Source organism: Dermacentor variabilis, chromosome 6, assembly GCF_050947875.1.
Source record: "Dermacentor variabilis isolate Ectoservices chromosome 6, ASM5094787v1, whole genome shotgun sequence".
Classification (NCBI taxonomy): domain Eukaryota; kingdom Metazoa; phylum Arthropoda; class Arachnida; order Ixodida; family Ixodidae; genus Dermacentor; species Dermacentor variabilis.
Window position 1 is genome coordinate 194,782,080 of NC_134573.1, and position 27,656 is coordinate 194,809,735.

Sequence of the window (27,656 nt, forward strand, 5' to 3'; positions counted from 1 at the left end):
AACGAACGTAATGCCCTATTTCTTTCCAGGCATTTTCCCCCCTATGTGGCCCTCTCTTTTTGCGGAAGAACCTTAATTCTACGAGGCCGGATGAAAAATAAAGTCAGCTATTGTAAAGCAATAACCGCGATTCTCTCTTTATAAACCTACATATACAGAAGCTAGCTTATACAGATCTTGTAAACGTATTCGGTGAACCTAATACGTGAATAGATCTTAGCACTGCACACTCCATACCGCTACAATGTTCAATAATTTATATGCAGCAACTTACGAGGCGCGCTGCCAAAACGGGCTTTCTTCGATGATGCAAAATTTCCGCACATAACAAAGAAATGTGAAGAGAAGGTATTTACAGTATTCACGCAAGGAATAAGGAAAAACAAGTAGCGACACCCCCATTAGTAAAGCTAACACACAGATTTTCATCAAGTCAGAATGATCGTAGTTGCGTCCATTCCTTTCGTCTATATCTGCAGTTATTCCTGCTAGTGTATTTTTGTTTGCATTCCCAGGAATTGTACTGCGAGCGCGGCAGTAGAAGGGCCGTTTATTGCTTCCATGCGCAAAATGTACAAACCATGTCTGACGGACAGAGAACGGCACTATTGTAGGTTGAATGAAGCATAGCATTCCTGACTTCCCAGCGTGTGGGCCCGCAGCGTTCCCGGAAAACTACGGGGCCAGCATTTCCCCACTTCTCCCTTCTCATTAGCTCTAGTATAAGGGCTGTACAAAGCTGTAGAAAGCCCGAAGTCGCCTAGGAAGTGTCAAGGTCAGCTGTTGCGCGAGAGGCGTTGTGGGAAGGCCCACTAAAAGCTTCAACAAAAGCACTGCTTCACCAGAACAGGAATTGGCCTCCTTGGTGCAGTATTCGGCACCCACCTCACTCATTATTCTTACATTTAATCCATGGCCCTCTGTACCAGGCAGATGCGGAGGACCTGACCAAGGCCGCGGTCAGACCTGTAAGGCAGCAGAGGGCGCTAAGAATCTCTGTACCCGCACAGGCCGCCAATGGAAACTGACGCTGGCAACCTTTAACAGCCGAACTCTGTCGAGTGAGGTTAGCTTAGCAGCAATGATATCCCAAACATTGTTTGGGATATCATTGTGCTTAGCCAGATCAGAAGAACTAGAGCGACTTATACACTGCTGAATAATGGCCATGTCCTCAGCTATAGAGGTCTCCCAGGCAAGAAGCAATACGGGGTAGGATTCCTAATCCACAAGGACATAGCGGGCAACATTGACGAATTCTACAGCATTAATGAGAGGGTAGCAATAGCCGTAATCAAACTTAATAAGAGGTATAGATTAAAGGTAATACAAGCCTACGCTCCAAAATCCCATCACGATGATGATGAAGTAGATCAGTTTTCTAGGTATACCTTGTCGCGCAAAATACATTTTTGAAAAGGGTCAGAAGAAAGGAAGACAGCGAAGCGCCGAACTACCAACTGTTTATTGACAGCCTGAAAAAAAAAACATACAGAAGAAAAGACAACTTCCGCTCGTGCGCAGGGAGCCAAGGTGTGACAGAACAACATGGTCGTGATAACATATTTTGGGTATCTGTTCGGTCGCTATTCTTGTGCGGTGCTCTGAGTTTTCTGGTTTTTGGGCATTTACGGTTACCATTGACGACGATTGATTAACAAGACGTCGGGGGAAGATTCAACGAGCCAGGCGCCTTACAGGTACGAAATTTCTTTTTTGAGGACCTGGCTATTACCCTGCCGCTACGGTGGTCGGAAGCCGAGAACATCGTCACGAGCCTTATGCTCGTCCAAATGTAACAAGCCATATGAATGATGCTACGGGCCGTAATGAAAAGCCTGGGGCCTTGCAAGCGTCACAAAGCTTCATAAAGCCGGCACGTTTGGTTCTCCACAACTCGGAATGAAATTCAGCGAATTCAGGAATAATGGCTGATGGTGAAGCCGAGAGCAAGAAGCCTCGCCTAGAAGACAGCAAGTACGATGACACAACATCGAATTATGAGCTAAGTGATGAAGAAGAGATGGGTGAAGATGCACCATTTACTTTGGTCATCTACAACAAAAAGCGAGCCGAAGGCATTCCGGTTGTCTTTCGCCCGACAAGTGAAGGTACTACTTTCTGGCAAGTAAATCCAAACCGAGTGTCTGCCGAAATAGTTTTCGCTCCCAAAGAAAAAGTACAGTCCTTCAGGACGAACAGAGATGGAAGCTTCAGTGTCAGCGTTGCTTCCTTAGCGTCGGCGAAACGCCTTTTGATGCTCTCAAGTGTAGGCGGCCTGGAAGTCAAGCCCTTCATCCCCGAGTCATACACGCGAAACGTTGGGAAAGTAAAACATGTGCCTCTGCAGTATACAGACGAACAACTCCTAGACTTCTTGAAGGACGCAGGAGTTATATCGGCACGCAGACAGATAAGATATTTCCGCCAAGAAGATGGAGCAGTACAGTCACGTCCACTTCACACTGTAATTCTGACTTTCAGAGACGATCGCCCTATTCCAGGAAGAATTGGGTTTCGCCAGTCACCCTGTCGAGGAATACCTAGGACCAGCACTTCGCTGCTATAACTGCCAGAGATTTGGGCACATGGCGAAAACCTGCCGTAGCACACGTCGATGCAAAATCTGCTCAGAAGATCATGACCACAAGGAGTGCAAGTCACTTCTTCAACCTAAATGTGCAAACTGTGCGGGGAACCATGCCGCCTCCTTCTCAGGCTGCCCTAAGAAAAAAGCAGCGGCACAAATGCGTCGACATGAACTAATACATGGAAGACAACCGCGACGCAATGAACCCGCCCCAAACCTTGAGATTGTTCATCCAGTGCCAGATCACCCACCTCAGCGGGCACCGGAACCACCACAGCCAAGAGCATCAACAAGCTATTCCTCCTCTAGAGAACAACCAACAGTGCAATCAAGAGACCAATCAAGAGGATCACAGTCAAGTGCCCAGTCTTATGCATCAGTGCTACGGAAACCCAGACGACAACAGGCAGAAAGTAATACACAAGAAAGCTCCAGTACTCGCACACATTCCTCTCATCGACCTTGCTCATCCACTGCAGCAGTAACACCAGCTAATAGCGAACATACCACAGCATCGGTGACACAACTGATTTTGCCAATGCTTTTCGCAGCTCTTAAGGCAATCCTGTCTGCTCTGCCGGAAGCAAACAACCTACCAGAAGTAAAAGCCTTGTTGCCTCTAGAAGCACTATTGTGTCAACAATCCGGGCCGAAACTTCGGCAGGCAGAGCATGAATAACCGCTACAAAAATGTCTCCATATTTCAGTGGAATGCCAACAGTCTTCGAAGGAAGTGTGCTGACTTTCCTAAACTGCTTGTGCAATACAACTTCCCAATACTTTGCATTCAAGAGGCGGGAATCAATGACGACTTTCGCCTCTCAAATTATGTCATATACAAGACTTCTCGTCAAGGTGCTGTTAGCAGAGTGCTCCTGTGCGTCAGAAAGGACCTACTATCTTATAAAATTCAGTCCAGTGATTCAGACTTCCCGGAATTCATCGCATGTGAAGTATCCTTTGGCAAGCTCTGTATAACAGTGATTAATCTATATCTACAACCTTCAAATCGGATTTCAGTAGAAGCGCTAGTGCATATCTTCAAGATAGCTCATTCTAATGTATTTATTTGTGGCGACTTCAATGCACACAACACCATCTGGGGCAGTGATCATTGTGATGCACGGGGTAACGTTATTGAGTGCGCCATAGATAAATGCAACTTGACTGTTTTAAACGATGGGTCGCCAACATTCCTTCGTGGATATAATTACTCAAGCTGCATAGATGTTGCCCTGTGTTCACATGATCTAGTGAATGGTGCGGGATGGACAACAGATATGGAAACGCGCGGAAGTGATCATTTTCCCATCCTTGTTTACCACCCTAGCCTGCACTGTGATATCAGGCGTTACAGCAGACTAACCAACTGGCAAGCTTTTCGGTACCGCCTAACGGATCAAATTAATCAACATGCAACAGTGGAAAAATTTACAGAATTTTTGCAGGACAATATGAACATAGGCACAAAGAAGGTCCCAATTCCAAAAGATTATGCTGCAGTTGACGGAGAATATGAACACCTAAGAGCCATCCGACGTCGATCCGAAAGAGCTTACCGACGGAGCGGAAGTTTAGAAGCATACAGAAATGCTCAGAAAATACACAATGTAATGCGCAGACGAATGGAAAATTTAGGCAAACGGCGCTGGCGCGATTTCTGCGGCACGCTGTCTCCTCACACGTCTGTCCCACGAATTTTTCTAGTAATTCGTTCTTTAAGCGGACGAGTAACACAGAGCTTCCCATTTCGTGCTCTCGCTGTAGCTCGGGACACGTGTGAAATAATAGTTGCAGATGAATTTTGTGAGCTTATTTCCAGACCTGCTTTTTCATCGCAATGTGCAGAATTTGATATTTCAGTAGTGTTGGCTAAGCGAGAAATTACTGCTTGCTACTGGGCCCAACATCCTCAATTAGATCATACTTTCACATTGAGCGAGCTTCAATGTGCAATTTCATCATGTCGCCAAAAGTCCGCTGCTAGGCCGGACGGCATTACGTACAATATGCTAAGAAACCTCGGACCGACAGGTACAAATGCTCTCTTAGACATCTGTAATAACTTATGGATAGAGGAAACTGTGCCTGACGCTTGGAAAGTCGCTCGAATCATACCAATTTTAAAACCTGGTAAGACGCCCTTGTGCCTTGAACCCTTCCGCCCTGTTAGTTTGACAAGTTGTTTATGCAAAGTAATGGAGAAAATGATTGACGCGCGACTTCAATGGTGCTGTAATGAAACGAATGTGCTGTCCAACTACTTAGTAGGTTTTAGAAAACATAGATGCACAATGGATGCAATATTAGATATAGTAACCTGTGTGGAGCACGAGCGTGCACGTGGGAACATGACTATAGCAGTATTCCTAGTCATGAAGAGAGCATTTGACACTGTTAGTCACGTTCATGTTTTGCTAAGCATGTTGGAACTTGGTCTGTCTGGCAGGTCCTTGCGATGGATGTCTGAATATCTATCAGGTCGCAAAATATTTGTTCAGACGGGTGAAGGAAAGAGTGCTGAACATGTTGTCAAACAGGGAGTACCACAGGGAAGCGTACTCAGCCCCTTCCTTTTTAACTGCGTCATGACTGGTCTAACAAGAAGGCTGCCATCACAGTTAAAGTTCTCACTGTATGCAGATGATGTTTGTATTTGGACATCTGGGTCTAATGCTCAACTACTTCAAATGGCATTGCAAGACGGCATAAATATAATCAACAAATTTTTGAGAGAGAGAGGAATGATACTATCACACGCGAAGACAGCTGTATTGCCCTTCACTCGAAGGCAGTTAAAAAATTTCACTCTTAATCTGGAAGGACTCCCTCTAATGATTGTCACACAGCATCGATTTCTAGGCATAATACTTGATAGGCAGCTATCCTGGGCACCCGACATAAAAAAACTCGAAAACGAGGTCAATGCCATAGTGACTGTACTTCGCAGACTTGCAGGCACATCATGGGCGGATTAGTATCGTCCATGCTGACTGTTCACAATGCATTAATACGACGAAAAGTTGCGTATTCTTCGCCCATCTTACACGGACTTTCCCACACGTCAGAAGAGCGACTTCAAAGACTTTTAGCTAGAGGACTATGCCTATGACTAGGAGTTCCACGAGCGACTTCTAGTTCTTTGGTAATAGCTGAGGCTCGCCAATCACCATTTCCAGTTATAGGAACTACAGAAACATGCCGGCATTATTTCCGTCTTCAAACCCAGCATAAAAACCACCCATTGGCTCTAGACATAATGAAACGAGATAGAAGTTATGTTCATGTAGAAATTCAAGAAAATCTTCACATATTGCCAAGAAATGAATTTTGGAATACAGACATCGAATATCCTCCATGGCTGCTTACAATTCCAAAAATCGAATTGTCAGTAGAAGGGATATTCAGCAAAAGAGACATGTTCATTCGAGCTGCTCAACAACTAGCGCTGTACCAGATGTATATGCGGTATTCAGGATACACACACGTCTATACAGATGGCTCCAGTACAGCAACCTCTTCAACTTCATCATTCATTATACCTTACCTCAACAAACAAGAATCATTTAAGTTATCTCGTGCGACTTCGTGCACAACGGCTGAACTGTTCGCAATCCTATGTGCGATAAAATTTATATTGTCAGTAAGACATGCGCAAAAATGGGTAATTTTCAGCGATTCACAGGCGGCTCTAACATCACTCTGCAACACAAATGGGAAAACATTCAGTGACGGTATAATATATGAAACACTTAAAAACCTCACAAAGGCATTCGAAGCGAAACATTCAATAGCATTCCAGTGGATACCAGGGCATTGCGACATTCCTGGCAACACAGCAGCCGATGAAGCAGCACGACAAGCGCACCTCAAAGATGATACGGCTCCGCTCCCAATATCAAAGGATGAATTACGCTGCATTATAAGGACAACGTCTTTCAAAATGTCTAGAAACACTTGGTTTGACCAGAATTCTAAGAGCTCGGACTTATATCATATTGATCCATTTATTGAATTCAAATTTTCATTGTCATTAGATAGGACTATGGAAACCCTTATTCATCGATTAAGGCTAGGCACTGCCTACACAAAGCATTTCTTACACAGAATTGGCCGTGCAGAAACCCCCGAATATGATTGTGGATTTGTAGGCGAAGATATATATCACCTCCTTCTAGATTGCCCACATCACGACACACCAAGAAGCCGACTTGAATCAGCGCTAATTAAATTAGACCGCAGACCTTTCAGTTTAAGGAAACTTTTGGGCCCTTGGCCAACAACGGCCTTACAGAAGAGTGCTTTAAAAGCACTAAAGACTTTTCTTGAAGACAGCGGCATTGCTGGACGTTATTAGCGCTTTTATTGTTCCCTTCATTTCATTGTCACTGTATATATCCATCTGTTTATGAATTATGTTATGTTGACTGTTCCGTTGTGACTGTATGTGATAATGCATTTACACGATGTATGTACCACCCGCTGACTAGACAATGTGTTATTACAATATCTTTTGTATTTTTGAGACTTTCATCTACATAAGTGTGGATACATTTACATTATATATTGTATGTACCATGTGTTCCTTACGTCATAGTCTTTCTGTGGAAACGTTGCGTGACAAGTCCTGGTGCTTGTGTGAAAAGACTATTTGATATGTAACCTTGAACCCTGTACGATGTATGCCGGAACCACTCAAGAGATGAGGAGTAGCCGGCGCCTTAAACTGTGCGCCAACATCTCCTTATTTCATATCAATAAAAAAACATATTTTGCATAAAGCACATTTCTGCTGAATATAATACGATAGTGGTATTGATTTTCGCATTGATTCATGACAAAAGTAGGGAGCAAACTGCAAAGGAGTTGTTGGAAGCGTTTTATATTAAAAAGAAAGGGTCTGATTGTGTCAGCGATACATCTATCGTATTATATTCCGCAGCAGTCTGCTTTATTCAAAGTATGTTATCCTGACCATGTTCTGTCACACCTTGGCTCCCAGCGCATGACAGGAAGTTGTCTTTTCTTCTATACACTTTTTCAGGTTGAACCGTAAGCATGAGGAATCTGCAAACTAGGGTGGGTATATGAGCTTCCTGATATAAAACGGTGTTGGCAACGAATGTAGGTATACCGAGGCATAATTGTAGAGCTTACCTTTCTAAGAGTATGAGAGGTTTAATTTTGTAGGCTGGACCAACAGAAAACAATACGCAGCCGAATCCTTATATTGACCAAGCATTCATCTTATATATCAACAGTAAGGTATCACTATGTAGTCCAGAGCGCCGGTGGCTGAGCCGGCAGAGCATAGCTGCGGCATGTCTGCCTTTGTTTTAATATTGTTACGGAAGGATAAAAAAAGAGAAAGGAAGAAGAAGATCGCGAGACGCTGGCTGCTGCGTGTTGTTGCTGGTCAGCCATATTTAACTATACTGACTCTGCTTGCTTATATACAATCTTTCTATACTCCCAACATCCCCGTAACAATATGTTCAATTGGAGTGCACCAGGTGAGCTTTCCATCCTAAGTAACACCAAGGTACTTGGCAGCGTCAACCTGGGGAATGATTTCCTGGCGGTATCGTAGAGACATAGGCGCCTGTACAGTTGGAGTTCAGAAAGCTGGTCGGGCCTCAGCCCCTACACCCCCGGAAAAATGAAAATTTGCCGCCTATGTTCACCCTTTCTATGCCAGGGAGGGGCTTCTCTCCGTATTCATCTGTATTGGTTAACGCGACTTGTCCTTCAAGGCTCTCTACCAGGGAGCAAAAGAGAATGATGTTGCTCGGGTGGTGGAGGGTATAAGAACGCTAGCGAGACGCCACGCGGGGGCAGTTCCTTGTCCTTCCGTGCAGGAGCACGCACGCCGAATGTTAAATTTATGTATTTTTTGTCTTAGAGAACACTGCTCAACAGAAACGTTGTATTAAACTTTTCTTATTGCATCCGCTAGTCTTCCATGCCGACTCTCCTCACAAGGTCGACCTGGTTCGAGCTCCAAGCAAACGCCGTTGAAGGTCGCCGAAATCCCGCCTCCGCAACAGTGTGTGCGCCACATTTCACATCATACGAGAAGGGACCCAAAAATGACCGGTATTTCCTGATAAAAAGCGTGGACATTATTTTTTCTAAGCATAACGTTAATCATTCTCAAAGTACTCTCCATTAGTACTAACGCACTTGTCGAAACATTTATTCCATTGTTGGAAGCGCCTTGCTAATTCGGCCTATTTTATACCTGCTAGCACAGTCGTGACATGGCGTTTGACCTTTTTCATCTGACTGAACCGGAAGAAGTCCGCAGGAGCCAAATCTGGCGAATAGAGCGCGCGGGTCAAAGCAGTCGTCTCCATTGAGGTCAAAAACTGCCGAACACTGAAGGCGGTGTGCGCGGGAGCATTGTCGTAATGCAGGAACCACTCGCCGGAATTCCACAAAGCCGGACGGTTCTCGCGCCACGCTTCTGCGCAGCCGTTTCAACACCTCCAAACAGAACTGTTGGTTGACGGTGTGGTTTGGAGGGACGAATTCTCAGTGTGCGAACCCTTTCATGTAAAAAAAAAAAAAAACATGTCAGCATCGTCTTCAAATTCGGTTCAACCTGACGAGCTTTTTTTGGACGAGGCGAGCCAGGCGAATCTCACTGACTCGTCTGTTGTTTACATTCGGGGTCGTACCCATAGCACCATGGCTTGTCGCCTGTGGTGATTATGTTTAAAAACTCTGGATCGTCTGTGACTGCGTCCTTCATTTCACGATAGGCTTCCACGCGACGATCCCTTTGCTTTTCGGTGAGAAGTATGGGCAGAAACTTAGCAGCCATTCGTCGCCTTCCTAAACCGTCATGCAAACTGCGCGGAACGGAGCTCCAAGAAAACCCGGAGAAGTCTACGAGTTGGTCGGTTGTTCTGCGTCGTTCTTCCTTGACGGGATCACGGATTTTGGTGATGTCTTTGGTTCGCGCATTTGAAGGACGATCGTAAAGGGGCCAACCTACAATTTTCATTACCCCCTCTTAAAACGAGCAAACCATTCGTACACTAGTGTTTTCTTAGAGCATATTCTTTCTAAGCTGTTTGGATCATCACAACAGTTTCTGCTTCTGCTGTGTTCTTGCCGAGTAACAAGCAAAATTTCACAGCTGCACATTGTTCGCGAGAATCTTCCATTTCTTCTTGTCATGAGTACACAACAGACACACAAACGAAACTGTCGGAAAAACAATACGAGTCATTGTCGGTTGACACCACTTGGCGTACTAACTCAGGAGAGCTCCTCTCAAAGCGCCCTAGCGACGAAGCCTCGTACTACACGTACACGATGCGCAGGAGTAGAATTCCGGTTACTTATAGGTCCCCCCTCGTGTAAAACACACCATCAACAACTATCGGATCGGTTTCGTCAAATCATCTCTACATAGGATAGGTGCACATTCATTTCTTTTCTACCCAAAAGAAGAGACAGCTACATACTGCATAGTGGTGCTATAAGGAGCCGACAATCCTGCTTGCGCTTTCGTTACGCGAGCTGTTCTTGCGGTGCTGTAATGACCGCGGTGCGTATCTATGGCAGCACTACGCGAGTTCCTTCACTCACGTAACCCGAAATAAAGACGGACAGGGTTGCGCCAGGAAGTGAAGCATGCTCGAAGCAGTGGGGGCAAACAAAGAGAAACAACCGCCTATCAGTCCCTCCTCCAGGCCGGCGAGCCTCGTATAAAGAAGCGAGGGGAAGCCCGCTTTTCAACGGCACTCCATCCTGCTTGTGAGCAAAGCCTTACGTCATGCGGCGAGCTAAGAAGAAGGCCGGACCAACGTTATAACTTTCTGGCCCGCGGACGAGCAACAAGGCGGAAGCGGAGGGGGCTCTACAGGCGAGCCGAGTAATTTACGATTATATTCGGGGAACTTTTCAAAACAGGCCCCGGTGCTGCGAGGCCACTGATGCCGCCGCACTGGCGCGAGTGGGAGACCGCACTCAGCAAAAGGCGTCGCCCAGGGCTGTAGTTTACGATCTCCTCCCCATTGCCACCGCGAGAGTTTTTTTTCAGCGAAGGGCATTCCTTTGTTTTACGTCCGTAGCCAGTTACGAGAAGAAGAAAAAAAGTGGCCAATACTGCGCTGATGCAACAACTTGGTATACACAATGGGCCCCGGATCTTGAAAGCCCCAGCCGGAGTCGGTACGTCGCCGGCGAGGCAGATCGCGTCTCTCGTGCGCCCAGAGGTGGGGGCTTCGGAAGGAAGGAAGCGCGCCACTCCCTCCCACGCTGCCCCCGGTTGCGTGATAGAAGGCACTTGTATGCGCCTCGAACACACGTCGCCCTTGTGCACGAAATCTGCGCTTAAGCCTCGCTCTTTCTACTGGTGGAATACAAAAGCGGGGCTCGGAATAGGGTGGCTGCCCGACAGATCACTTTGCGCAATCCACGCAATGCCGAGCGCGGTGGCAGAACCACGTGGCAGCTCCCGAGTCCGCGCCTCACCCAGGTTCGCGTGCCGAGGATGGAGCGTCGCAGAGAGCGGCGCACAGGCGGCAAGCTGAATGGAGCTTTCGCCGGCCTCAAGCATCCGACGAGTGCTCTCGAAAGTAGTGGCAAGAGGCGCAACGTGCTTGGTGTTGCAGCTATGACAACTTGGAGAGAGGCGCACAGCGGTCGCATATGTCGCTTATTACGAGAAACGAAACCCGGCACCCACGCCGCCCTTGCATTTGCTGTCCCACACAGTCTGAGAGCGCCGTATAGCAATAAGTGGAACAATGACACATCAGGGATGAGTAATAAAGCGTGTCTAGTAATTATGACCCGAAGGGCGTCTCAACTAAGATATATGTTTGTTGAATTCGGTATCTGTAATCGAACACGTGAGCGATATGAAAGAGAACGCCGCAAGGAATCCCAAGCAAGCATCGTTTGTCATCTTCGCGTGCTACCATACACCAACTCCCACTATAGAGTCAGCCGTGTGGTACGCAGTCCGAAAAAGAGGCCTTCAGTGACCGTTATCCTTGTCATACTGCACACCAACGATATTTTGAGGGGTATGTGGATATTTGCGTATATCTTTCTGTTACAAGTGAGGCGCGCCACAGAAATATATATATATATATATATATATATATATATATATATATATATATATATATATATATATATATATATATATATATATATAGTTGTATTGGGTAATATGCATATGGCACTGTGCGGACTGCTACCGCTGCGGCGCGAGACCCGAGCTCGGGTTGTTGATGCGAAGCGCTGGGACTCGTGATCTAGAGCTACCTGTGATCCCTCGAACGAGCTGCAGTAAACGCCATTTCATTTGGTGGAGGTGCGGGGTAACCTCGAAAACTGGAACTCCGAAGCCGCACGCTACCGACTGCTGCGACCATGCCTGACGAAACCACCCAGGAAGATGCACCACAGCCTCCGACGGTCATCGTTTCCGGTGCATTGCGCCAGCGTGATCCTGACATCTTTAGCGGCACCGATGATCATGACGTGGAGGATTCGTTGTCATCTTACGAACGGGTGAGCCAGCATAACAAGTGGGACGATGTCACCAAGTTGCACAACGTGCTGTTTTACTTAACCGCCGTCGCGAACCTCTGGTTCCGAAACCACGAACACGATTTCACAACGTGGAGCACATTCAAGAAAAGTTTCACAGAAGTGTTCGGGCGCCCCGCTGTGCGCAAGCTTCGCACAGAACAACGCTTACAGGGGGCGTGCGCAACATCACGATGAAACGTTCACAAGTTACATCGAAGATGTCATTGACCTGTGTAAGCGCGTGAATCCCTCAATGGCGGAACAGGACAAGATAAAACACATTATGAAAGGTATTGATGAAGACGCATTTCAAATGTTGTTAGCCAAGGATCCGCGTACCGTGGCCGAAGTTGTCAATTTGTGCCAAAGTTTTGACGAGCTACGGAAACAACGCATCTTAGCTCGGCGCCCACCGCCTACAGAAGATTCGTTAGCAGCATTGGTTATTGGCGACAACCACACAGCTTTGCTGACGCAAACAAAAGAATTTGTGCGCGAGGAGGTCGCGCTACAGCTCTCGATTTTGCCGACCACGGAGAAGCCTTCTCAATATTTGGCTCCAGCGATCCGACAGGTAATTCAGGAGCAAGTGACCGAAGCTCTTCCACCTCCGTGTCAGACGGCTCCTGTGGCCGCGCCTCTGACGTATGCTGAAGCCACTGCACGGGCGAGGCCTCGTCTGCCGGGATTCTCTCCTCCGCCTAAGCCTCGCCACCCGGTGGCTCCCTTTTTCAGCGCACAGCAGCAAGGTACAAATCCTTGGCGCACTGCTGATAACCGCCCAATATGCTATGCCTGCGGTACACCGGGACATGTAGCGCGCTTCTGCCGCCGGCGCTTGCCTGCCTTCGTGGGCACCGCGCGACCACCCAGCTCCGGCTTCCGACCATTCCGTATGCCTCAGCGACCACCACCGGAAGTCTACGCTGCTGATGACATACCAGCACCGCAGTCACAGCTCTACAGTACTCGTCGCTCGTCTTCCCCTCGTCGGCGCTCACTCTCACCCATGCGTCGTAGGCCCAGTGCCAGTACTACTGAGGCGGAAAACTGATTTCCGCAGTTCCTGAGGCACGAACTGCGTCATCGTCGCAACATCAAAGTCCTCGTTTTTCCCCCGCTAACGTTATTGAAGTGTCCGTTGATGGCATCAAATGTCTTGCACTCGTCGATACAGGTACTGCTGTATCCGTGATTAGTGAGAAACTTTGCCGTGAATTACGGAAAGTGACCATGATGCCTTCGGTACTATTGCTTAGAACAGCCAGTGCACAACAAGTTCAGCCAGTAGCTATGTGCACTGCCAGGGTGCTGATCCGAGACATGTTGTATTCGATTGATTTCTTTATGTTAACTAGTTGCTCCCACGATGTCATTCTCGGTTGGGATATTCTGTCGCGCCATCACGCCGTCATTGACTGCGCACGTGCTGAGGTTCAGTTCTCCGTTCTGTGCGATTTGCCATCTCACGACTTTCAAGTTCATGATGTTACCAGGGTCTGTGTAGCTTCAGATACTGACCTTCCCCCTCACAGCGCGGTATTTGTCCCTCTTTCATGCGCATCGCTTGCCGAAGCGACGGTCATGTTTTCACCCGCTGCCGTCTTCATTCGCCGCCAGCCTATATTGTTGCCTTTCGCCATCCTCACGGTTCACCATGGGGCTGCAGAAATACTGATTTCTAACCCAAATTCGTACACTTTGGCTTTGCACTGTGGCGAGACTATCGGTACCATCCAGACTGTGGACGCTGACGTTATTGTGCATTTCCTTGTTCCCGACGACGTGGATACTGCCGACGTAACAGCACTGGCACGCCATGTGCCATTTAACCGAGTATCACCGGATGTTTTTTGTCGCTCTATTGCCGATGACCTCGAGCCGACACAACGTGAGCGGCTTATTACTCTTTTAAATGATTTTCACGCCTCTTTGGACTGCAACCAAGCATCATTCGGCCGCACAAGTACCGTCTCTGACCACATTGATACGGGACATCACGCACCATTATGCCAGCATCCGCACCGCGTGTCATCCACCGAGCGTCGTGTCATCACCGAGCAAGTTGAAGACATGCTTGAATGTGGTGTTATCAAGCCATCCTGCAGCCTTTGGTCGTCTCCCGTAGTACTCATTAAGAAAAAAGATGGCTCGATTCGTTTTTGTGTGGACTATCGTCGCCTCAACAAGATTACACGAAAAGATGTCTATCCTCTACCGCGCATAGATGACGCCCTGGATTGTCTTCATGGTGCCGAATTCTTTTCTTCTTTAAACTTGCGATTGGGCTATTGGCAAGTGCCAATGAATGAATCCGACTGCTCGAAGACAGCTTTCATTACGCCTGATGGCCTGTATGAGTTTACAGTAATGCCATTCGGCCTCTGCAATGCACCCGCGACATTCGAAAGGATGATGGACAATATTCTACGAGGCCTCAAATGGTACTACTGGCGCGGCATGTATTCTTATGTCTGCAAATACATTCGGTCATGTGCAGACTGTCAGCGACGCAAGACATCTTCTCATACGACAGGCCCACTGCAACCTTTACCGCGTCCTGCACGTCCTTTTGATCGGGTTGGCATTGACCTTCATGGGCCTCTTCCATGCAGTGCTAACGGAAATCGTTGGATAATTGTCGCAGTAGACCACCTCACAAGATATGCTGAAACTGCTGCACTTGCTTCAGCTGCTGCTCGCGACGTCGCCGCATTCATCTTACGGCATTTCGTCTTACGGCACGGCGCACCGCGAGAACTGCTCAGTGACCGAGGCCGTGTCTTCTTGTCCGAAGTTATTAATGAGCTGCTCGCCGCGTGCCGCACTATTCGCCGCACTATTCACCGCACCACTACGGCGTATCACCCACAGACTAACGGTCTAACGGAACGATTCAACCGCACTCTTGGGGACATGCTCACCATGTATGTTGCGTCTGATCATTCCAACTGGGACGATGTCCTCCCTTTTGTGACGTACGCATACAATACCGCCGTTCAGGCTACCACAGGCTTCTCACCATTTTTCCTTCTTTATGGACGAGAACCATCCACTACCCTCGACACCGTACTACCATATCACCCGGATGCCTCTGAATTCACCCCTCTTTCCGAAGTTGCTCGACACGCTGAAGAGTGCCGCCAACTGGCTCGCTCGTTCACGTCGGATACCCAAGGAATCCACAAAGATCGCCACGACAACGATCAGCCCACACAGACCTTCGCCGTGGACTCTCACGTCTGGCTTCGGCTGCCGTTCCAAGCTTCCAAGCTCCAGGCCTTAGCCGAAAGCTTGCTCCGAAATATCAAGGTCCGTACCGGATCGTCGCGTGTACTTCGCCTGTGAATTATGTGGTCGATTCGGTGACGCCATCTTTGGACAAACGCCGCCGTGGCCGCGAGACTGTTCACGTCAGCCGCCTGAAGCCGTACCACGACCCCCTTATCGTGTCATCACCTTAGGTCGCCAGGATGGCTCCTCTTCGCCGCGGGGGAAGTTGTAGTGGGTAATATGCATGTTGCACTGTGCGGACTGCCACCGCTGCGGCGCGAGACCCGAGCTCGGCTGTTGATGCGAAGCGCAAGGACTCGTGATCTAGAGCTGCCTGTGATCCCTCGAACGAGCTGCAATAAACCCCATTTCATTATATATATATATATATATATATATATATATATATATATATATATATATATATATATTGTTGAACCAACCTACACGGCAGCTGCATCAACCGAAACCGTTGGGCATTAATATCAAAGATACGTTAAAAACATATCCACATGTAAACGATAAATCATCACAAGAGGAAATATGCCGAATAAGAAGCGGGTCAGAATTATACACGGTCTCGGAAAACTATTCATTGCATACTTGGAACAAGTATTTATACTGTTAGACTAGGAGGATGTAGATTTGAGGATCAGGGGAGAATATATCGGTTGCCTGCGGTATACAGATAACGTTGACCTGTTCAGCAACACATAAAATGACTTCCAACAAATGAGTGAAGAATTTCACAGGCGGCATTTGAGGGAGGCAACACTCGGCAGCCTTGTAACAGTTGAATCGCTATTAGGGATGTTCGGATATTCCAAAGTTTCGAATAACGAACCTAGTAGTGTCCGATTACATTCTGTCCTCGAAACAAGCGGACAATATTTCATTTGGTTCTGAAATGCAATAGTAATCATTCGAAAATCCGAATATCTTTTTAATAGTTTTCATGTACTTAAAATGATCTATTGTACAAAAGCAAACCTGAATGTTCAGCAAGAACGAAGTAATCTTCATCTTAACCACGGTAAAGATAAGGTGGTACAGCACGTTGCGTCGCTGAGACAGCCAGACTTTCCCGGCTGAAAACACCATCCCTCGAAATAAGGTTCGTAGACAAGGCATTCGGCAGCGGATATTGTCTTCCTTCACATGCAACAATAGTAATTTTCATTGCAGCATACTTGATGCAATAGTGACATCACCTGCCGCGACCATATATATATATATATATATATATATATATATATATATATATATATATATATATATATATATATATATATATATATATATACGAACTAAAGGAAGAAAACTGCATTTCTGTCGCTCTCCGTTTGCCGCAGCGGTGTTTCTTATTTGGTTGCGAAGGCACGTGCATTCTCGGCCAACAAGGCTGCCTTTCCCGTGTCCGTATGCCAATGCTCCGTATAGCCCTGAGTTTGCAAACAAGCTGCTTAGATACTCCTAATGTTCCCTTTGCGCTTTTATTAAAACATCGTGTTTTATATGCAGTGTAATGACAGAGCTTGCTAATTTGTTGTGAAAGCGAAGAGGTGAGAATTGCTTCATATTAATGATAAGTGCACACATTATTTGGAAACTATTCGACATTCGATTCGCTTCGCTTCTGACACTATTCGACTAGCATTCGATTTCATCTATGAAACTACTCATCATTAGCACACCCACAAGCGTTTAAAATGGGTAGCCAGGCTCTTGGAGTTCTGAAGGCCAATCTTTCTTAGCCCTGGAGCCTGACGCTCGTCCTTGTTTACATTGTGCATTGTGCATCTTAGTATAGACACACTGCGACTGCGAACATCGGCAGTACGCGGTGGCGCTCTTGTCAGTAGCGGTGGACGACTGGGGTTACCGGTCTTTTTCCGGCCCATAGGAAAACATGGAACTGAGGAGTTTCGCGATGCACAGCGCAGTTATGAAGTGGGCATTTCGTGAGAAAGTTCATTTTACATTTTATAAGAGATTGCAAAACAAAGCAGCAACCATTCCAAACCTGGGATATTATTAAAACACAAATATAGAAGCAGAAGCAATAGGCTCAGTCAGCCAACACGTTGATGTGCCTGCTGACAAGCACTCAGGAGGCGTTTCATTTATGCCAACGATGATCACTACTGCAAGCATTTCGCTAGCAGCTGCACGCGTATCCGAACAACTTTCGGAAAATCACGCCAACATTTCCGCAAAGGACGTGCAAGCGCGAGCGTGCGTTATGCTTGCGCGGAATCTCAGCCGCCGTCTTCTTCGAAGACATAAAGGGGGAAATTTTTTAGAAGACTTATTGGGAGTGCTGGGTTTGATGCGGCTTGGCGCCGTATGGAGGCTCAACCCATTACGGGGAATCGGCCACGAAACAACAAATAGTAGGCAATGAGAACTTAAGGACGAGATATTAAATTAATAGTTATTGTTAATATGAATTTTATTGCTATGCTATAGAATAGGTGATATTATTTTTTTATTAATGGTGAGTAATAAAATCGATGAACATGGGGGTCTCTTACTTTCACTGACAAAATAAAATGTGGTATCACATACGTTCCTATTGCAGCATCGTCCAACGCCCAAAGAGATAGTATAACAGTCGGCGTAATGCACAGTCCAAGTTGACCAACGGGACCTTCCAGAAGTAGTTTTCTTTGCATGTAGAACCTACGACATTATGTCAAGAAATGTTCAATAGTTTACAGTTCCTAGCAATAATGACGTTCAAGGGAAGTAGCGAAACGAGACCTGTGGGAATAAACATTAGGCATTGGTATTCGGCAACGCAATTCTGTTAAACAAAAATATCATATTATCTACTGAAACACCATGTGCTGTGCCAAAGGAATCTAAGATGCTGAAAGTCTGTTATTTATTACAGGTGACTTGACATGTTCCTCATGAACTGAATTGTCTTTTTAAATCTTGAAGCAGAGATATTTGCCAAATGACGTAGAATCCTCAGTACCGGGCCTTTAACAGATGCTGCCGCCATTGACTTGGTTAAAGTCAGGCTCGTGTGCCCTGGTACCCATACCAAATGGACGAGGCGGAGATGTTGGGGCATAGATGGATGAAATTTTCAGAGAACGGTTGAATGTGGCATTGACAAAACAAGCGGACTAGTCGCTTAATTTAACGACTGAATGAATGCATGTGGAAAGTCTTTGGAGAGCTTTAATGATAGTTAATAATTATGCCTGGAACATTGGTGCGAAGTCGGGCAGTCGAACAGAAAAAGACCAGCTTAATGATTGTGAAAAAATGACCACTCCTACCTTCTCCTCATTGGCAGAAGCATCTGTGGCTTTTACTGTATTTATTTGGAGGTTCTCAAAGTGGTAATCCAACAATTTTAGGTATCTAATAGGCAGGAGCTGAGTATCTTTAGGAAATATATCATCAAATTCAACGCTTGCTGTAGGAGCAGGTACATTTCGGAAAACCAAATCATGAATTATTACTTGTGGTGCCGCCAATATCAGAGCGCAAAAATTACCTAGGAACAATGTAGGTGAGTTCATTGATTCTCAAATGCAGTGGGTTCTCGTAAGAAATCTAATGCGAACAAATGACATGACAAGACAGCAGCAGGCATCGTTGGCAGCGTCTCAACCAGAGCAGGCCAGGCAATCTCGAGCTCGCACCTCCCGGAAGACTGGCGATGTGGCTGAAGCGCCGGGCATTCCGCTCCACTGCCATCCCCCCTCCCCCCCCCCATTGGACAAGAGGCATCCTGGCGACTCATGGTGAAAATAGTATGAGCGGGTCGTAATACTGCTTAAAGCGCTGTACGTGGACGGTTTCGCGACCACGACAGCGTTGGTACGTGAATGACGTGACAGCCTCGACCAATAGTTCACAGGCGATGTCTGCCATGCAACACGGAAGGGTTCTTGATATTTGTAGAGAAGCTTGGAGGACAGGAGAGCAGGAACAGCTGGAACCAAAAGCCACACAAGGGAGCCGGTACGGTGTCGAGAATGGTGTCGAGTGTGGTCGAAGGTTCGCGGCCCTACAAAAAGAAGAATGGGGAGAGAACCTGTCGTCACCTGTGGTGCAGTGTTGTAGAGGTACGTGATGAACGGCAAAATAAGGTCCCGATCAATTTGACCAGAGGCGACGTATATGGAGAGCATGTAGCCAAGAACGCGGTTAAATCTTTCGTTCAAAAAGTTAGTTCAAAGCGTTAGTTTGAGGCTGGTAGATGGTACCATGAACGATGCGTACATTCAGCAAGGAGCACACTTACGACTTCGGAGAGTAACACCCATCCTCTATCGCTCAAAAGCTCGCCAGGTGCGCCGTTACGGAGGATGAAGTTTCGCAGGAGGAAGTATGCTACATCACGCGCTGTGGCACCAGCCAGACGAGTGGCTGTTTCTGCGCATCGTGTCAAGCGATCGATGACTACGACAATTGAGAGGTATCCGGAAGCCGTACTGGGAAGGAGTCCGTACAAGTCAATGACAGTGTGATCGAAGGGCCTGGCTGGGCAGGAGATAGGCTGGAGTGGACCAGAGACATGCTGAGCAGAAACCTTGCGGCATTGGCACTGATGCACGATCGAATGTACATGCACACAAAAGTTACATGCCACGCTAATAACACCTGGAGCGCAGCCGGTGTACGTCTGGAAAACGCCTACATGTGCACACTGTGGATCTGTGTGGAAGGCCGAACATATTTTGCCACGAAGATGTCGAGGTATGGCCAGCAACCACTTGCGGACGCCAGAGGTGTAATTCCGTGGATAGAGAAGTCCATCCCGAATTTCGAAGTGAGATGCTTGACGGCGCAAAGCTCGAGCAGGTGGAGGAAGAGTCGATGGATTTGAAAGGAAGAGGAGTAGATCACTAATTCAGACATCCTGGCGTTGCTGCTAAGCCATATCGCACCCTGCTGGGAACGAAAGAACGATAGTCAGCATCGTAGAAGCTGATTCAAGGGAGCGGTGATGTGCGCAAAATTACGAATGAAGCAGCGAAAGTATGAATAGAGGCCAAGGAAGCTGCGAAGTTCTTTAATGGAGGGAGGCTTGGGAAAATCGGCAACTGCACGGAGCTTGGTGGCGTCAGGAATGATTTCGTTTTTAGATACCACGTGGCCAAGAATGGGGCGCTGACTTGCGCCAAAGCGACATTTCTTCAGGTTGAGCTGAAGGTCGGTGTCAGTTAGGTATTGTAACACTTCCTCTAGCCTACAGAGATGGATGCAAAAATCGGATGAAATAACTGACCACATCATCTAAGTAGCACAGGTACGCTTTCGACCACGCAAAAGGTTGTCCATCAGACGCTCAAATGTTGCGGGGGCATTGCAAAGCCCGAAAAGCTTTGCAACGAATGGTGCCTTGAAGGCCGTCAAGGGCATCGTCAATTCTCGACAAAGAGTAAACATATTTGCGAGCAATTTTGTTAAGTCGACGGTAAATGACACAGAAACGAGTCGATTCCTGTCAAGTGGGGATGACCAGGGCCTATTCAAAGACTAGATAACGCCGCGCTTGAGCATATCGGCTACTCGGTCTTCGATAACACGTTGCTTTGTCGCGGACACACGGTACTGTCTTTGTGACAGTGGCGTATTTGGTAACCGATAAAAAATGAGGATGAAACAACGAGCTATGGAAAGAAGAATGATAGGTGTAACGTTAAGGGATAAAAAAAAGAGCAGACTGGGTGAGGGAACAAACGCGAGTTAATGACATCTTAGTTGAAATCAAGAAAAAGAAATGGGGGGGGGCATGGGCAGGACATGTAATGAGGAGGGAAGATAGCCGATGGTCATTAAGGGTTACAGACTGGATTCCAAGGGAAGGGAAGCGTAGCAGGGGACGGCAGAAAGTTAGGTGGGCGGATGAGATTAAGAAGTTTGCAGGGACAACATGGCCGCAATTAGTACATGACCGGGGTAGTTGGAGAAGTATGGGAGATGCCTTCGCCCTGCAGTGGACGTAACCAGGCTGGTGATGATGATGATGAAAAAATGATTAAAGTGAGGCCCAGGGGAACATGCTGGCAGTCGAGAGTAGAACGGAACTTCTTGAGAAGGCGTAGAAAGTGGGCACGTTGTGAAACAGTCAGCGCGTCGGCGATGGGGCTACCAAGGGCATCGAGCGAAGTCGGGTCTTGCGCGGGGTTACAAGCCACTCCGGCGACCTCATGAGTGGCGATTGAACCAGTTGGCATGTCAATGTTGGCAGAAGGGTCGACAAACTGTATGCGGCTAACACATCAGTTTGTCATTATAGGGTGTGTTGTTGAGCTTTAGAGGATCGTCCCATAGTAGGTGCGTCTCTTGGGACAAGCATAGATGCTCTGTAATGTTTAGTCAGCATCGGAAATCGAGTTTGAAGAGAAGGCAAGTTAGTTTCGTAACAAAGAATATTATTCGCTACAAACTTTGGAAGGCAAAGGCGTAACCATAATAATTCGCCTTCTAAAGGAAAAAGAGGCCATCATTTATAAGAAGGAACCCTAGAGAATAATCAGTAATCAAACTGTAAAATGAGGGTGGACATGAATACCATAAATCATGAGCAGAGTCTCCCTGCGCATTCCGAAGCGACTGCTGTTGACTTGTCGTCCAACGGCACGTGCTGCACCACTAGCCACGTGTCTTGAAAGGGCGACGTTTATTAAGGGCAGCCGGCTCCTGGAGAAAACGGCGCAGGGATCGAGTGGGGCATGCAGCACGCGCACGTCTTGTCCTTGCCCGCCTCTTCTCTTGCACTGTGCCCACTACTGCAGGTGACAATATGCAATACATACTCGAGGTATGTTCGTGAATTCAGTATTTCTGTATAGATTACTCCCAGGTATCTTAATAATTCCACCTGCGGAATCATCCCCTGACCGCACGCCAGTGTTATTCAGCCAGGAAAAGTTAAGTCTAAAAAAAAAATGATTGCCACTCTTGTTGATATTAAGAGATATTTGTATTATATTATGTATTGGGGCTATTGCATAAATCAGGAGTTTCAACTTTCTCTTATTCAAGTCAGTGAAATTGCTAACCTCTAGTAAAGGCATTGCGTGAGTTATTTATTTATTTGCTTTTTTTGCCGCAGAAAATGCGTCGCACTCTCAGCACCCCCAGGAAGGGGGTGGCGGCCCTCTCGGATCCGCGGAAGTAGCGAGGAACCAAGACCGCGAGGAGCACAATGCTCCCTGCGTGGAGGGAGCCTAACCGACTCTGCAGGCATATTTACTAAAGTTGTTCTCTCTCTCTCTCCACTGTGTATCACCCAGCCGCTATTTCCAACAGGGGTTGTTTATGTCTCCACGGGCTTTCTGGGCCAAACTAACATTGTATGTACATCGCTGCCAGCTTAAAAAAAAATACATTGACGTTTCACTTCGCGAGCGCGGATTACGTGCAAGCGTATAGATGCCATTCCTATATAATTGCACTATATTGACACTCCAGACGCATTCCTGCCGTCGCCGCGATGTTCCGTATATAGAGCAAGGCCGACGACATCGTGCCTGCGCGCCCTATGCTGTTCGCGAGAGTAAAAGCGTGCGACGGTGAGCTGGCGGTGGCGGCACCATCTGGAGCGCGTAAGGGAGGAAAGCGAGAAAGAAGCTTGCCGTATTTTGTCGCGCGCTAGGCTCCGGGGGGGGGGGGAGGGAGGGGAAGGGAGGCAGGGGGGACGGCATTGTATTCCGGCAGCAACTGCGTATTGTGCGGCGGCGCGCGCCCTATATTGAAAGCGATCTGCGTTGAGGGCAGAGTCTATGAGCTTCGACGTCTCATACCTTTGTGCGTGCTGCGTTCTCACCGCTCCGTTTTCATTGAAGCGATCGACAGCGCGAAGGTCACTTCGCTCGGTGCCACGCGGCAGTCTAGGTGCACCGACGTCTCGTACCTTTGTGCCTGTTGCGCTGTCGCCGCTCAGCTTGCGTCGAAGCGATAGAGAGCACGAAGGTCACTTCGCTCGCTGCTGCCCTTTCTCACGCCAGCGTTTTGACAGCGAGTGTCCGCGCACTCTCGAATGTGATGTCTTCATGTTTGCCTGTGCGCACTGAGACCATGCTTGCTAATTTAGTTATTAGGCGAATGTTTGCAAGTTTCTACGTCCGACAAAACTACTATCCTTACTTTGTATAGCTGTCCATTAATTTGCTATGGCAATCGATGATTCGCCTTTCGGGCGTAACTGCGTCATTATTGTGTGTTTGATGTCCGTTTTGGGAATTTTTGTGAAGCGTAAAGCGCCATTAGGAATGATGCTAGGGCACTGTAAGGAAATGCAGTCTTTATTATTTCAAGCAACTGGGTCGCGCAGGGGGCTCACTTCGGAGTCGGCGAACTCCCCTGCCACCGCTTGCGTTGCTGCTGCATCCTTCTCGCTCGATCCCGAGACCAAGCCGGTGCCTTCATAACGCACACGAAAACCGTAGCAACTGCCAGAGAAGATCAAGCTCAGGGTTGCGAGATGGCCCCAACATAAAATAGCCAAATGATCTCAAAATGTAGCCCGAAAATAGCCAGACCAAAATTTTCTGAGAGCGTCAAGTAGCCAAAATCATTGCCAAAACGTTTGATGATGTTGTGCAGGCGCCTCATAGATGGTGCCCAAATCTCACTGCGTATTTTTCCGGCTCTAAAATTACTTCCGCCGCATGCAACCAGCACGCAGTGGTCTCAAGCTCTGCGTAAGGAATTCCAGTGCGAGCTACCACTCAGACATGGATTCAGGGCCAACTTACTGTTAACAAGAACGGAAGAATTTTTTTCCGATTTACTCACGACGTCATTGATATTTACTGAGCATTCTTCTGAGCTAGCTTTGGTTCACGCCTCACTTCACTCGAGGAATATTTCTTTAGGAATCGGGCTAAGTATTGCCAGCTGCAAACCACCGAGGATCAGATTCGGCCCAAGGGCGGCCCCAACTCAAGGCATAATATAGGGATGCCTTTCATATAGGCTTGATTTATAAAATAAACATGTTATTTCTCTCTCGCTCTCTCTCTTTCTCTTTCAATTTACTCGAAAGCAGCTCGACGCTGAGTCAGCAAATGGTGCTTCTTGGAGGCACACTGAACTCTGCAGGAAACTTGAAACCTTTTCGCATTTTCCTCGCGCCAAGAAGCGACAATGGTAGCTGCAATTCGACTTTGAGCGAGAACGAACAGGACCATGCACCTGCTGGTCCACAACAGAATCGGTGATTTAAAGCTTATAGTCCTAATCACCACCTGGATAACGGCGCTGGCAATAATCCAGGTGGTAATAATATCAAAAAGAGTTGAACTGTGCAATATTTAAACAGGGATTCGCTGTCAAGATTCGTGCAATCAGAAAACGTGTACGTAAGCTTCCGTGAATCCAGCACGAATGCTTGTGTTGCCAACTTTTCAAGGGGGGCTGTGTACTTTAATTTGAGTGCGATGTAAAAAACGTAAGGGAATGTAATTTTACTAGGGAACACACAAAATCTATTTTATGGGTCGCACACAGCCGCCATGAAGTTAAGTACAGCGTAAACCCCTTGCCTAAGAAATTCAAGCACTATACATCAGAATAGGAAGGCAGTGGCACAATATATATATATATATATATATATATATATATATATATATATATATATATATATATATATATATTGTTACGAATGATGTTTATTTACAGGGTGAAACGGTGAAACGAGGTCCGAGAGGGAAGCTACAGGCCAGGCCCCAGCCGGCGCAGAGTACCGCGAGATCACGCGCGCACACTCTACTTCGTCTTTTTCTGCCTCAGCCGCAGCCGCGCAGTGCTGCGACATTGTCCCCGGGGGCAGACGAAGCTCGCCGAGCGAGTTAAAGGGACCTGTGATGGCACTGCTTGAGTCTGGCCACGTGAACAACTTGCGTCGCCCGTGAACGCCGATTACTTGCCGTCACTTTGGCGACGACATAGTTCACATCGCTCAAGCGGTTGAGTATAACGAATGGTCCGGTGTAAGTGGCGAGAAACTTGTGGTACAATCCCGTTTTGCGAACAGGTGTCCACAACCAAACATAATCACCGGGAGTAAAACTGACGGGGAGATGCCGCGCATCATAGCGAATCTTGCTGTTGCCTTGTGAGGACAACGTCCTAAGATGCGCCAGTCGACGTGCTTCCTCAGCACGACACAGAGTTTGGGCGATGGAAGGATCCTGTTGGCACGATAAAGGTAGAATAGTGTCCAGAAAGCTCTGGGGTGCGCGGGCGTACTGCAAAAAGAACGGCGCATATCCAGTAACTTCGTGCTTGGCACTATTGTACGCGTACGTTACAAAAGGTAAGACGGCGTCCCAATTCTTGTGGTCAGCAGCGACATACATTGATAACATGTTGGTAAGGGTTCGATTCGTCCGCTCCGTGAGGCCATTGGTTTGCGGTTGGTAAGGAGTGGCATGACGATATGCAGAACCACAAAGCCGCAAAAGTTCTTCAACGACGTCGGCGGTGAACTGCCGTCCACGGTCACTGATGACAACACGGGGAGCGCCGTGACGGAGTATGACGTGATGCAACAAAAATGAAGAGACATCTGCTGCAGTGGCAGATGGAAGCGCCGCCGTTTCCGTGTAGCGAGTAAGATAATCTACGCATACTATAATCCAGCGGTAGCCAGCTGACGTCTTTGGGAGCGGGCCAAGCAAGTCGATGCCCACTTTTTCAAAAGGTAACGTCGGTGGCTTAACTGGTTGTAAATAGCCTGCTGGGGCCGTCGTCTTTTGCTTGTGGCGCTGGCAAACAGTACAGCTGGCGACATACTGTTTCGTTGTTTTCCAGAGCTTGGGCCAGAAAAATCTCTGTCTAAGTCGGTGTAATGTGCGTGTAAAGCCAAGGTGCCCGGACGTGATATCGTCATGCATACAACGAAGGACAGCCGAGCGCAGGTTTTCGGGCACAACTAGAAGCAACGGGGGACCATCAGCCGAGTAATTTTTTTCGTACAGCAAACCATTACGAAAAGTAAACGGTGTTGTTCCTGCTGGCTCACGTGCAGCTGCCCGTAGGGATTTCAAGGTAGGGTCGCAACGTTGCTCGCTCTCGAAGGTACGCAGGTCTGTAAAGTTGGAAGAGATGGAAACTAGGTAGTCGTCGAAGTCATCATCCTCAGCTTTAGTGTGCGGCGAAGGGAGACGGGATAGGCAATCAGCATCCGTGTGACAGCGTCCGCTCTTGTAGTTAACGGAGAAGCTGTACTCTTGAAGGCGCAAAGCCCAGCGGGCCAACCGGCCAGACGGGTCACGCAGCCCAACCAGCCAACAGAGTGAATGATGGTCAGTCACGATCGTGAATGCGCGGCCATGTAGATAGGGACGGAACTTCTGAATGGCGAAGACGACTGCTAGGCACTCTAGTTCAGTAACGGTGTAGTTTGTCTCCGCTTTTGTAAGTGTCCGACTAGCGTAGGCAATGACATGCTCACGGCCATCGCAGAGTTGAACAAGCACGGCATCAACACCCGCACCGCTGGCGTCAGTGTGCAGCTCAGTTGACGCCTCCGGATCAAAATGCCACAGTACCGGTCCAGAAGTCAAAAAAAAAAATTTCAGCTGTTGAAACGCCGACTCGCAGTCAGCAGTCCACAAGTATGGGGTGTCTTTGTGAAGGAGAGACGTGAAGGGAGAGGCAAGCTGTGCGAAATTCTTGATAAAGCGTCGGAAATATGAACAAAGGCCCAAAAAGCTTCGCAGATCTTTCACCGTTTGTGGCTGTTGGAAGTCGCGAACCGCTGCTATCTTTTCAGGGTCTGGTCGTATGCCGTCTTTGTCGACCAGAAAGCCTAGTACGAGGGCTTGACGCTCACCGAAATGACATTTCTTTGAGTTTAAAGTAAGGCCAGCTTGCTGGATACAGTCAAGAACGATCGACAGGCGCTGATTGTGCTCGTGAAATGTCCGGCCGTAGATAATGACGTCGTCTAAATAGCACATGCAAATTTCCCATTTGAGTCCGTGGAGCACGGTATCCATAAATCGCTCGAATGTCGCTGGAGCGTTGCATAAGCCAAAGGGCATAACGTTGAATTCAAAGAGACCGTCAGGTGTCACGAAGGCTGTCTTCTCCTTGTCTGAGGGGTGCATGGGAATTTGCCAATATCCTGACCGCAAATCAACAGAAGAGAAATACGACGCGGAGTGGAGGCAGTCGACGGCGTCATCTATTCGTGGTAGGGGGTACACGTCTTTCTTTGTGACGGTGTTTAGGTGGCGATAGTCCACACAGA

General features: G+C 47.6%; 1 long non-coding RNA gene across 7 annotated transcripts in view; it reads left to right on the plus strand.

Annotated features, from left to right (window-relative positions):
• Positions 1-27,656, plus strand: part of LOC142586037 (uncharacterized) — a 415,255-nt gene that overhangs the window by 75,240 nt on the left and 312,359 nt on the right. Inside the window, exon 3 of one of the 7 annotated variants that reach the window (XR_012829185.1) lies at positions 7,635-7,669. The exons of the other annotated variants lie outside the window; for them this stretch is intronic. This is a non-coding gene — a long non-coding RNA (uncharacterized LOC142586037). The remainder of the gene's footprint in view (positions 1-7,634; positions 7,670-27,656) is intronic. 7 annotated transcript variants of the gene reach the window in all.